The sequence below is a fragment of the Eriocheir sinensis genome, chromosome 53 (genome assembly GCF_024679095.1).
Source record: "Eriocheir sinensis breed Jianghai 21 chromosome 53, ASM2467909v1, whole genome shotgun sequence".
NCBI lineage: Eukaryota > Metazoa > Arthropoda > Malacostraca > Decapoda > Varunidae > Eriocheir > Eriocheir sinensis.
Window position 1 is genome coordinate 1,007,205 of NC_066561.1, and position 14,882 is coordinate 1,022,086.

Below are 14,882 nucleotides of genomic sequence, written 5' to 3' on the forward strand. Positions count from 1 at the left end.
AAAGAAAATACATATTACATAATGTAAATACGAATAAAAATATAAAAAAATACACATATAATAATGTAAATTCGTATCAAAATAGATAAACAAAATACCAATAAATTTATGTAAATTTCTATAAAAAAAAATATATACAAAAATGCCCATAAAATAATTCAAATTTGTATAAAATAAATATACACAATACACGTCAAATAAGGCAAATTTGAATTAAAAAAATACAGAATACACATAAAATAATGTAAATTTGTATAAAAGAAAAACAAAAAGGCACATGAAATAAAGTAAATTTGTATAAAAATATATATAAAACAGACACATTAAATAATGTATATGCGTATAAAAATATGTATACAAAATACACATGAAATAATCTAAATTCGTATCGAAAAAGTAAACAAAATACCAATGAAATAGTATAACTTTGGATGAAAATATATATACAAAATAAACATAAAATAACGTAAATACAAATACATAAATACACACAAAATAGTTTGAATTTTAATGAAAATAAATACGCAAAATAAACATAAAATAAGGTAAATTTGTAATGAAATATACATAAAAAACACTCGTAAAATAATTTAAATTTGTATCTATCTAACTCTCTCTCTCTCTCTCTCTCTCTCTCTCTCTCTCTCTCTCTCTCTCTCTCTCTCTCTCTCTCTCTCTCTCTCTCTCTCTCTCTCTCTCTCTCTCTCTCTCTCTCTATATATATATATATGCATATATATATATATATATATATATATATATATATATATATATATATATATATATATATATATATATATATATATATATATATATATATATATATATATATATATATATATATTTTCATTATTTTGTGTGTATTCTGTATTTTTAATTCTTCTTATTTATGTGTATGGTTGGCCCATTTGAATTATTTTATGGTGTTTATAGTGGCGCCATCTTGCATTGGCTCATGCTGCCCCCCGAAACTCGTACTTGATTCGCTTGGACGGCTTCCTCTAGAGTCCGGGTTGATGGGTGGTCTTCAGGACAGCATGTGGGTAGTTTTTCGGTGACCGAAAAATCCGAGTGGTAGCGTGAGGATTCGAACCCGCGTCGTACATCACGCGGCGAATGTGGGTCCAGTACGCTATCACTTCGGCCACCGCCTACCCTAAAATATATACATATACACACACAAATACACATTAAATAACATAAATTTGTTTTGAGATATATATACAAAATACAAATACAATATTTTAAATTTGTATCAAAATATATAAACAAATACACATGAAATAAAGTAAAATTGGATAAAAAATATCAATACAAAACATACATTAAATAATAAATATATGTATAGGAAATATATACAAAATACACATAGAATAATGTAAAATCGTATCAATATAAATCAAGAGAATATCAATTAAATAATATAAATTTGTATGAAAATATAAATGCAAAATACCGCTAAATTACGTATATTTGTATAAAAATATATATACAAAAATACACATAAAATAGTTAAATTTATATTAAAATAAATATTGAAAATGCACATACAATCAGGTAAATTTGCATTGCAAAATACACATAAAATAATTTATATTTGTATCAAAATATATAAATAAATACACATAAAATAACGTATATATATATATATATATATATATATATATATATATATATATATATATATATATATATATATATATATATATATATATATATATATATATATATATATATATTTACATTCTTTATGTGTATTTTGTATATATATATTATTGTATATTTGTATAAATATTTTATACATTACATTATTTAATGTGTGTTTGTATATATATATATATATATATATATATATATATATATATATATATATATATATATATATATATATATATATATATATATATATATATATATATATATATATATATATATTTTTTTTTATACAAATTTACTTTATTTTATGTGCATTTGTGTAGTTTTTTTATACAAATTATATTATTGTATGTGTATTCTGTATTTTATTTATACAAATTTGCCTTATTTTATGTGTATTTTGTATATTTGTTTTTATAAAAAAAAATATTTTATGTGCCTTTTTGTACATATATTTTTATAGAAATTTGCTTTATTTGATGTGTATCTTGCATATATTTTTTCATACAAATTTAAATTATTTTATTGGTATTTTGTTTATTTATTTTGAAACGAATTTACATTATTATATATGTTTTTGTATATATTTTTAAACGTATTTACATTATTTAATGTGCATTTTGTTTATATATATTTATACAAATTTACGTTATTTTATGTGTATTTCTTAAAATATTTTGATACAAATTTACATTATTTTATGCATATGTATGTATATAAATTTAGCTTATTTTAAGTGTATTTCGTATACCTATTTTCATACAAATTTAAATTATTTTTGTGTATTTTTGCTTACAGTATTATACAAATTTACATTATTTTATGTATATTTTGTATATTTATTTTCAAACAAATACACATTTTTTAATTGGTATTTTGTTTATTTATTTTGATACGGATTTATATTGTTTTATATGTATTTTGTATATATATTTTTATACGTATTTACATCATTTTATGTGTATTTTGTATGTATATTTTTATAGAAATTTACGTTATTTTATGTATATTCGTATATATATTTTCAAACAAATTTACATTGTTTTATGTGTATTTTTCATAGCTATTTCAATACAAATTTACCTTATTGTATGTGCATTTTTTATATTAATTTTAATACAAATTTAATTATTTTATGTGTATTTTTGTATATATATTTTTAAAAAAATGTGCGTTATTTTATGGATATTTTGCATTCTTATTTTCATACAAATTTACATTATTTTGTTCATATTTTGTGTATTTATTTTGATGGGATTTTACATTAGTCTCTGTGTATTTTGTATATATTTTTTAATGCATATTTACATTATTTAATGTGTATTTTGGATATATTTAATAAAAATATACGTTATTTTATGTGTATTTGTTTATACATTTTCATACAAATTTAACTTATTTTATGTGTATTTTGTATATGTATTTAAATACAAACTTACCTTATTTTATGTGTATTTTATTTATCTATTTTCATACAAATTAAAATTATCTTTTGTGTATTTTTGTATATATTTTTATACAAATTTTTGTGATTTTATTTGTATTTTGTATATTTATTTTCTTTTATTGCAATTTTGTTTATATATTTTGATACGAATTTACATTATTTTATGTGTATTTTGTATATATTTTTTTATACATATTTACATTATTTGATGTGTATTTTGTATATATATTTTCATATAAATTTAATTATTTTTGTGTATTTTTGTATACATTTTTGAACATATTTCAGTTATTTTATTTGTATTTTGAATATTTATTTTCTTTCAAATATACATTCTTTTAATGGAATTTTGTTTATTTATTGTGATACGAATTTACATTCCTTCATGTGTATTTGGTATATAAATTTTATATGTATTTATATAATTTTATATGTATTTTGTATATATATTTTCATAGAGACTTACGTTATTTTATGTGTATTTGTATAAATATTTTGATACAAATTTACATTATTTTAAGTGTATTTTGCATATCTATTTCAATACAAATTTAACTTATTTTATATTCATTTTGTATATCTATTTTAATACAAATTTAATTATTTCATATATATTTTTCTCTATATATCTTTTATCCAAATATGTGTTTTTTTATGGGTATTTTGCATCTTTATTTCCATACAAATTTACATAATTCTATTGATATTCTGTTGATTTATATTGATACGATTTTACATTATTCTATGTGTATTTTGTATATATTTTCTATACATATTTACATTATTTAATGTATATTTTGTATAAATATTTTTATACAAATTTACGTTATTTTATGTGTTTTTTTACATATATTTTTCTACAAATATACAATATTTTATGGGTATTTTGTATATATATTTCAAAACAAATTTAACTAATTATATGTGTATTTTGTATATATATATATATATATATATATATATATATATATATATATATATATATATATATATATATATATATATATATACTATATATATATATATGTATACATATATATATATATATATATATATATATATATATATATATATATATATATATATATATATATATATATATCTATATATATATATATATATATATATATATATATTTGTATAAAATATATGTAAAAAAATGCACATAAAATAATTTAAATTTGTATGAAAATAAATATACAAAATACACATAAAATAAGGCAAATTTGTATTAAAAAAGACAGAATACACATAAAATAAGGTAAATTTGTGTAAAAAACACAAATGCACATTAAATAAAGCAAATTTGTATAAAAATATATATACAAAACACACATTAAATAATGTAAATGCGTATAAAAATATGTATACACATAATATAACATAAATTTGTAAAAAAAAATATATATATATATATATATATGTATATATATATATATATATATATATATATATATATATATGTATACATATATATATATATATATATACACATTAAATAATGTAAATACGTATAAAAATATATATACAAAGTAGACATAAAATAATGTAAATTCGTATTGATATAAATCAACAAAATACCAAAAAAATAATATAAATTTGTGTGAAATAAATACAAAAATACACAGAAATAATTTAAATGTGTATGAAAATAAATATACAAAATACACATAAAATTAGGAAAATTTGCTTTGAAATATATAAACAAAATATCCAAAAAATATTGTAAATTTGTATAAAAATATATAAAGAAATACACATGAAATAACGTAAATTTGTAAAAAAAAAAAAAAAAAAAAAAAATAATATATATATATATATATATATATATATATATATATATATATATATATATATATATATATACAAAATATACATTAAATAATGTAAATATGTATAAAATATATATACAAAATACACATAGAATAAAGTAAAATCCTATCAAAATAAATAAACAGAATATCAATAAAATAATGTAAATTTGTATGAAAATAAAGATGCAAAATACCCATAAAATAACGCATATTTGAGTAAAAATATATATACAAAATTACACAAAAAATAATTAAATCTGTATTAAAATAAAATATACAAAATGCACTTACAATAAGGTAAATTAGTATTGAAATAGATATGCAAAATATACAAAAATAATGTAAATTTGTATCAATATATATATATATATATATATATATATATATATATATATATATATATATATATATATATATATATATATATATATATATATGAATACACATAAAATAACGTAAATTTCTATGAAAATATATATAGAAAATACACATAAAATGATGTAAATACATATAAAAATATATATACAAAATACACCTTAAATAACGCAAATTCGTATCAAAATAAATAAACAAAATTCTAATAAAAGAATGAATATTTGTAGGAAATTAAATATACAAATACACAGAAAATATATACAAAAATAAAAAAAAAATTTAATAGTTAAGAAAATAGATAATTAGGTACATTTGTATTGAAATACATATACAAAATACACATAAAATAATGTAAATCTGTATGAAAATATTTTAAAAAAATACACATTAAATAACGTAAATTTGTAAAAATTATATATACAAAATACCCATTAATAATGAAAAAATGTGTAAAAAAATATATAGAAAGTACATATTGAATAATGTAAAATCGTATCAAAATGTAAATTTGTATGAAAATAAAGATGCAAAATATCCATATAATAAGGCATATTTTTATAAACATATATATATATATATATATATATATATATATATATATATATATATATATATATATATATATATATATATATATATATATATATATATATATATATATATATATATATATATATATATATATATATATATATATATATATATATATATACAAATATACAAATAAAATAATTTAAATTTGAATGAAAATAAATATACAAAATAAACATAAAATAAGTTAAATTTGTAATGAAATATATATACAAAATACACATGAAATAATGTAAATTTGTATCAAAATATATATACAAATACACGTAAAATAACATAAATATGTATAAAAATATATATACAAAATAAACGTGAAATAATGTAAATACATTTAAAAATATATATACAAAGTACACATAAAAAAAAATAATAATAATAATAAAATAGTATAAATTTATGTGAAAATAAATTTACAAAATACACATAACTTAACGAAAATTTGTATTAAAATCTATACAAAAATACACAGAAATATTTTAAATTTGTATGAAAATAGATATACAAAATACACATAAAATTAGTTAAATTTGTTTTGAAATATATATACAAAATACTCATAAAATATTGTAAATTTGTATCAAAATATATAAAATATACATATACAATGACGTAAATTTGTATAAAAATATATATACAAAATATACATTAAATAATGTAAATATGTATCAAAAATGTATTCAAAATACATATAGAATAAAGTAAAATCGTATGAAAATAAATAAACATAATATCAATAAAATAATGTAAATTTGTATGAAAATAAAGATGCAAAATACCCATAAAATAACGCATATTTGTATAAAAAATATATATACAAAAATACACATAAAATATTAAGATTTGTATTAAAATAAATATACAATATGCACATACAATAACGTAAATTTGTATTGAAATACATATTCAAAATACACACAAAATAATGTACATTTGTATCAAAATATAATTTCGAATTTTTTTTTTTTTTTTTTTTTTTACAGCAAAGGAGACCGCTCAAGGGCACAAAAAAGTAAACATTAATAAAAAAAAAAAGGCCCGCTACTCGCTGCTCCTAAAAAGAATCCAAAGAGGTGGCCGAAAGATAAGTCAGTTTCGGGAGGAGAGGTGTCCTGATACCCTCCTCTTGAAAGAGTTCAAGTCGTAGGCAGGAGGAAATACAGATGAAGGAAGATTGTTCCAGAGTTTACCAGCGTGAGGGATGAAAGAGTGAAGATGCTGGTTAACTCTTGCATAAGGGGTTTGGACAGTATAGGGATGAGCATGAGTAGAAAGTCGAGTGCAGCGGGGCCGCGGGAGGGGGGGAGGCATGCAGTTAGCAAGTTCAGAAGAGCAGTCAGCGTGGAAATATCGATAGAAGATAGAAAGAGAGGCAACATTGCGGCGGAATTTAAGAGGTAGAAGACTATCAGTATGAGGAGGAGAGCTGATGAGACGAAGAGCCTTTGCCTCCACTCTGTCCAGAAGAGCTATGTGGTGGAGCCCCCCACATGAGATGCATACTCCATACGAGGGCGGACAAGGCCCCTGTATGGACAGCAACTGTGCAGGGGAGAAGAACTGGCGGAGACGGTACAGAACGCCCAGCCTCGAGGAAGCTGATTTAGTAAGAGATGAGATATGAAGTTTCCAGTTGAGATTTTGAGTTAAGGATAGACCGAGGATGTTTAGTGTTGAGGAAGGTGATAGCTGGGTGTTGTCAAAGAATAGGGGATAGTTGTTTGGAAGATTGTGTCGAGTGGATAGGTGGAGAAACTGTGTTTTGAGGCGTTGAAGGACACCAGGTTCTTCTTGCCCCAATCGGAAATAATAGTAAGGTCTGAGGCTAAGCGTTCTGCAGCCTCCAGCCTTGAGTCGTTAAGTTCCTGAAGGGTGGGTCTTCTATTAAAAGAAGTTGAATAATGCAGAGTGGAATCATCGGCGTAGGAATGGATAGGACACATAAAATAACGTAAATTGCTATTAAAAAAAAATATATATATATATATATATATATATATATATATATATATATATATATATATATATAAATATATATATATATATATATATATATATATATATATATATATATATTTACATTATTTATGTATATATATATATATATATATATATATATATATATATATATATATATATATATATATATATATATATATATATATATATATATATATATATATATATATATATATATATATATATATATATATATATATATATATATATATATATGTATATATATATATATATATATATATATATATATATATATATATATATATATATATATATATATATATATATATATATATATTTATATATTTTGTATATTATATTTCAGAACATATATATATATATATATTTATATATATATATATATATATATATATATATATATATATATATATATATATAATTATTTGTGGGTATTTTTGTATATATTTAATACTAATTTTAGTTATATCATGTGTATTTTGTAAGTTTATTATTACACAAATTGATAATATTTTATTTGTATTTTGTTAATTTATTTTGATACGAATTTACATTATTTTTTGTATATATTTTTTTATACGTATTAAAATTATTTAATGTGTATTTTGTATATATATTTTTTATACAAATTTATGTTATTTTATGTGTATTTGTATATATATTTTGATACAAATTTACATTATTTTATGTGTATTTTGTATATTTATTTTCATACAAATTTAAATTACTTCTGTGCATTTTTGTACATATATGTTTATAGAAATTTGCGTTTATTTATGTGTATTTTGTATATATTTTTTCATACAAATTTACATTATTTTATTGCTATTTTGTTTATCTATTTTGATACAAGTATACATTATTATATACCCATTTTGTATATATTTTTTTTACGTATTTACATTATTTAATGTACATTTTGTTTATATATTTTTATACAAATTTACGTTATTTTATATGTATTTGTTTAAATATTTTGATACAAATTTACATTATTTTATGTATTTTGTATAAACATTTCAATACAAATTTAGCTTATTTTATGTGTATTTTGTGTATCTATTTTCATACAAATTTAAATTATTTTTGTGTATTTTTGCATATAGTTTTATACAAATTGGCGTTATTTAATGTGTATTATGTATATTTATTTTCATACAAATACACATTCTTTTATTGGTATTTTATTTATTTATTTTGATACGAATTTACATTATTTTATGTGTACTATTGTAAATATATTTTGTATTTTGTAAGCTTATTTTTACACAAATTGATAATATTTTATTTGTATTTTGTTTATTTATTTTGATACGAGTTTACATTATTTTTTGTATATATTTTTTATACGTATTAACATTATTTAATGTGTATTTTGTATATATATTTTCTATACAAATTTATGTTATTTTATGTCTGTTTGTATATATATTTTGATACAAATTTACATTATTTTATGTGTATTTTGTATATTTATTGTCATACAAATTTAAATTATTTCTGTGCATTTTTGTACATATATTTTTATAGAAATTTGCGTTTATTTATGTGTATTTTGTATATATTTTTTCATACAAATTTCCATTATTTTATTGCTGTTTTGTTTATTTATTTTTATACGAATTTACATTATTATATGTGTATTTTGTATATATTTTTTATACGTATTTACATTATTTAATGTACATTTTGTTTATATATTTTTATACAAATTTACGTTATTTTATATGTATTTGTTTAAATATTTTGATACAAATTTACATTATTTTATGTATTTTGTATAAATATTTCAAAACAAATTTAGCTTATTTTATGTATATTTTGTGTATCTATTCTCATACAAATTTAAATTATTTTTGTGTATTTTTGCATATAGTTTTATACAAATTGACGTTATCTAATGTGTATTATGTATATTTATTTTCATACAAATACACATTCTTTTATTGGTATTTTATTTATTTATTTTGATACGAATTTACATTATTTTATGTGTACTTTTGTATATATATTTTTATACATATTTACAGCATTTTATGTGTATTTTGTATATTTATATTTTTATAGAAATTTACGTTATTTTATATATATTAGTATATATATTTTGAAACAAATTTACAGTGTTTGATGTGTATTATGCATATGTATTTCAATTCAAATTAACCTTAATGTATGTGGATTTTGTATATTTATTTTAATACAAATTTAATTATTTATGTGTATTTTTGTATATATATTTAAAAAAATTATGCGTTATTTTATGGGTATTTTGCATCTCTATTTTCATACAAATTTACATTATCTTATTGATATTTAGTGTATTTTTTTTATACGATTCTACATTATTCTATGTGTATTTTGAAATTTTTTTTTATACATATTTACATTATTTAATGTTTATTTTGTATATATATTAAAAAAAAATATACGTTATTTTATGTGTATTTGTTTATGTATTTTGATACAAATTTACAATATTTTATGGGTATTTTGTATATCTATTTTCATAGAAATTTAAATTATTTTTGGGTATTTTTGTATATATTTTAATACAAATGTTAGTTATGTTACGTGTATTTTGTAAATTTATTTTCACACAAATTTATATCATTTTATTGGTATTTTGTTTACTTATTTTGATACGAAATTACATTATTTTATGAATACTTTGTATATATATATATATATCAGGGGAGGCGGTGGCTGAGTCGTCAAAGTAACGGCCTCGTGTTCAGGAGGACGCGAGTTCAATCCCCGCCCGGTGCCACCAAGCTGGGATTTTTCAGCCGCCGCCGAGTGGCTTAAAACTACCCACATGCTGTCCAGAAGACCACCTATCAACCCGGGCTCTAGATTCTAGGATCAAAAATGAGCTCTGGGAGGGCAGCATGAGCCAATGTAAGATGGTGCCACTATAAACACTCGCCTGCGCCAGAACGGGCTGGGCCGACCATCAGAACCCACCGGAATGAAGCCTTGGGCTGACCATCAGGATCCACCGGGAAGAAGCCTACCGGCGCAATAGGCAGCAATGTAAAAAAAAAAAAAATATATATATATATATATATATATATATATATATATATATATATATATATATATATATATATATATATATATATATATTTTACGTATTTACATTATTTAATATGTATTTTGTTTATATTTTTTTATACAAATTTATGTTATATATATATATATATATATATATATATATATATATATATATATATATATATATATCTATATATATATATATATATATATATATATATATATATTGATACAAATTTACATTCTTTTATGTGTATTTTGTATATATATTTCATTAGAAATTTACCTTATTGTATATTTTGTATAAATATTTTTATACGCATTACATTATTTAATATGTGTTTTGTATATATATTTTTATACAAATTTACTTTATTTTATGTGCATTTGTGTAGTTTTTTTTATACAAATTTATATTATTGCATGTGTATTCTGTATTTTTTTTATACAAATTTGCCTTATTTTATGTGTATTTTGTATATTTATATTTATAAAAAAATATATATATTTCATGTGCATTTTTGTACATATATTTTTATAGAAATTTGCTTTATTTGATGTGTATCTTGTATATATTTTTTCATACAATTTTTAATTATTTTATTGGTATTTACACCACCTTATAGGAATGTCGTGGGTTTTTCGTTTGACAATTGTATGCCTAATTCGTGGTGATATTAAATAATAATAATACATTGATATCCTACTATAACATTATTTTGAAACGAATTTACATTATTATATATGTTTTTGTATATATTTTTAAACGTATTTACATTATTTAATGTGCATTTTGTTTATATATATTTATACAAATTTACGTTATTTTATGTGTATTTGTTAAAATATTTTGATACAAATTTACATTATTTTATGCATTTTGTATATGTATTTCTACATATAAATTTAGCTTATTTTAAGTGTATTTTGTATACCTATTTTCATACAAATTTAAATTATTTTTGTGTATTTTTGCTTACAGTCTTATACAAATTTGCGTTATTTTATGTGTATTTTGTATATTTATTTTCAAACAAATACACATTTTTTAATTGGTATTTTGTTTATTTATTTTGAAACGATTTTATATTGTTTTATATGTATTTTGTATATATGTTTTTATACGTATTTACATCATTTTATGTGTATTTTGTATATATATTTTTATAGAAATATACGTTATTTTATGTATATTCGTATATATATTTTGAAACAAATTTACATTGTTTTATGTGTATTTTTCATAGCTATTTCAATACAAATTTACCTTATTGTATGTGCATTTTTTTATATCAATTTTAATACAAATTAATTTTTTTATTTGTATTTTTGTATATATATTTTTATAAAAATATGCGTTATTTTATGGGTATTTTGCATTCTTATTTTCATACAAATTTACATTATTTTATTCATATTTTGTGTATTTATTTTGATAGGATTTAGCATTAGTCTCTGTGTATTTTGTATATATTTTTTAATGCATATTTACATTATTTAATGTGTATTTTGTATATATATATTTAATAAAAATATACGTTATTTTATGTGTATTTGTTTATACATTTTCATACAAATTTAACTTATATTATGTGTATTTTGTATATGTATTTCAATACAAACTTACCTTATTTTATGTGTATTTTATTTATCTATTTTCATACAAATTAAAATTATCTTTTGTGTATTTTTGTACATATTTTTATTCTTTTATTGGAATTTTGTTTATATATTTTGATACGAGTTTACATTATTTTATGTGTATTTTGTATATATGTTTTTATACATATTTACATTATTTGATGTGTATTTTGTATATATATTTTCATATAAATTTAATTATTTTTGTGTATTTTTGTATATATTTTTGAACATATTTCTGTTATTTTATTTGTATTTTGAATATTTGTTTTCTTTCATATATACATTCTTTTAATGGAATTTTTCTGATTTATTGTGATACGAATTTAAATTCTTTCATGTGTATTTTGTATATAAATTTTATATGTATTTATAAAATTTTATATGTATTTTGTATATATATTTTCATAGAAATTTACGTTATTTTATGTGTATTCGGATATATATTTTTATACAAATTTACATTATTTTAAGTGTATTTTGCATATCTATTTCAATACAAATTTAACTTATTTTATATTCATTTTGTATATTTATTTTAATACAAATTTAATTATTTCATCTGTATTTTTCTATATATATATTTTTTCCAAATATGTGTTATTTTATGGGTATTTTGCATCTTTATTTCCATACAAATTTACATAATTTTATTGATATTCTGTTGATATATATTGATACAATTTTACATTATTTTATGTGTATTTTGTATATATTTTCTATACATATTTACATTATTTAATGTATATTTTGTATAAATATTTTTATACAACTTTACGTTATTTTATGTTTTTTTTTTATATAATTTTTCTACAAATTTACAATATTTTATGGGTATTTTGTATATATATTTCAAACAAATTTACCTAATTATATGTGTATTTTGTATATATATATATATATATATATATATATATATATATATATATATATATATATATATATATATATATATATATATATATATATATATATATATATATATATATATATATATATATATATATATATATATATATATATATATATATATATATATATATATATATATATATATATATATATATATATATATATATATATATATATATATATATATATATATATATGTATATATATATATATATATATATATATATATATATATATATATTCCGAACAGGCGCATGCCACTCCCGGTGAGGAGGGTGCTGAAGTCCTCCAAAGACCCTTCCCATTACCTCACTAACTGTTTCCCTATTGTCTCATCTACACCAGAGAGTAGTTCAGCATGCTCTCTAAAGACAGATCCTCTCTCTATCCACACCACACTACATTCACACAAAACACACACACTTTTTCCCAAAATTCAAAACTCAAAATGGCGTTCAACAAGAGTGCCTCGAAGTCCCCGCCTGGGGGGGGACCACACATTCCCCTAGGGAGCACCCCCCTTCTGGCTGCCGACCTGAGAGGTATCTTGGTAACTCCTCGAACCTTCGTTCTAGTTTTCATTCTGTGGAACACCATCTCTCCTCCTCTAAACCATCTTCTCTTCCTCACCGAAACACAGGTTTCTGAGGCTAATGGCATCAGTTTCTACTCTGTACCCTCCTGCTATATCTATCCTAAATTTCAATCCAAAGCTGGATGCTCCGTATACGTGCGCAACGACGTCACTTGCTCTCGTGGCCACGATCTTGACTCTTCTGAGTTTTCCACCATCTGGCCAAGACTTCATTGTCATTCTATTACTAAATACATCTGTGTTGTTTATCTCTCACCTAACTCTACTAACTATGTAAAATTCTTTGACTACTTGAACTCTAAAGTGGAGCACATCTTGACCCACTCTCCCTTCGCTGAAATCTCCATCTTGGGAGATTTCAATGTTCACCACCAGCTTTGGCTTTCATCCTCTTTCACTGACCAGCCTGGTGAACAAGCCTACAACTTTGCTCTCCTCAATGACCTTGAGCAGTTGGTTCAGCACCCTACACGTATTCCCGACCGTCTTGGAGACCGGCCCAACATACTAGACCTCTTCCTTACCTCTAACCCTTCTGCTTACTTTTTTTTTTTTTAACAACAAAGGAGGCAGCTCAAGGGCACAAAAAAAGAAAACAATAATAAAAAAGCCCGCTACTCGCTGCTCCCAAAAAAGAATTAAAAGAGGTGGCCGAAAGAAAGATCAATTTCAGGAGGAGAGGTGTCCTGATACCCTCCTCTTGAAGGAGTTCAAGTCGTAGGCAGGAGGAAATACAGATGAAGGAAGACTGTTCTAGAGTTTACCAGCGTGAGGCATGAAAGAGTGAATATGCCGGTTAACT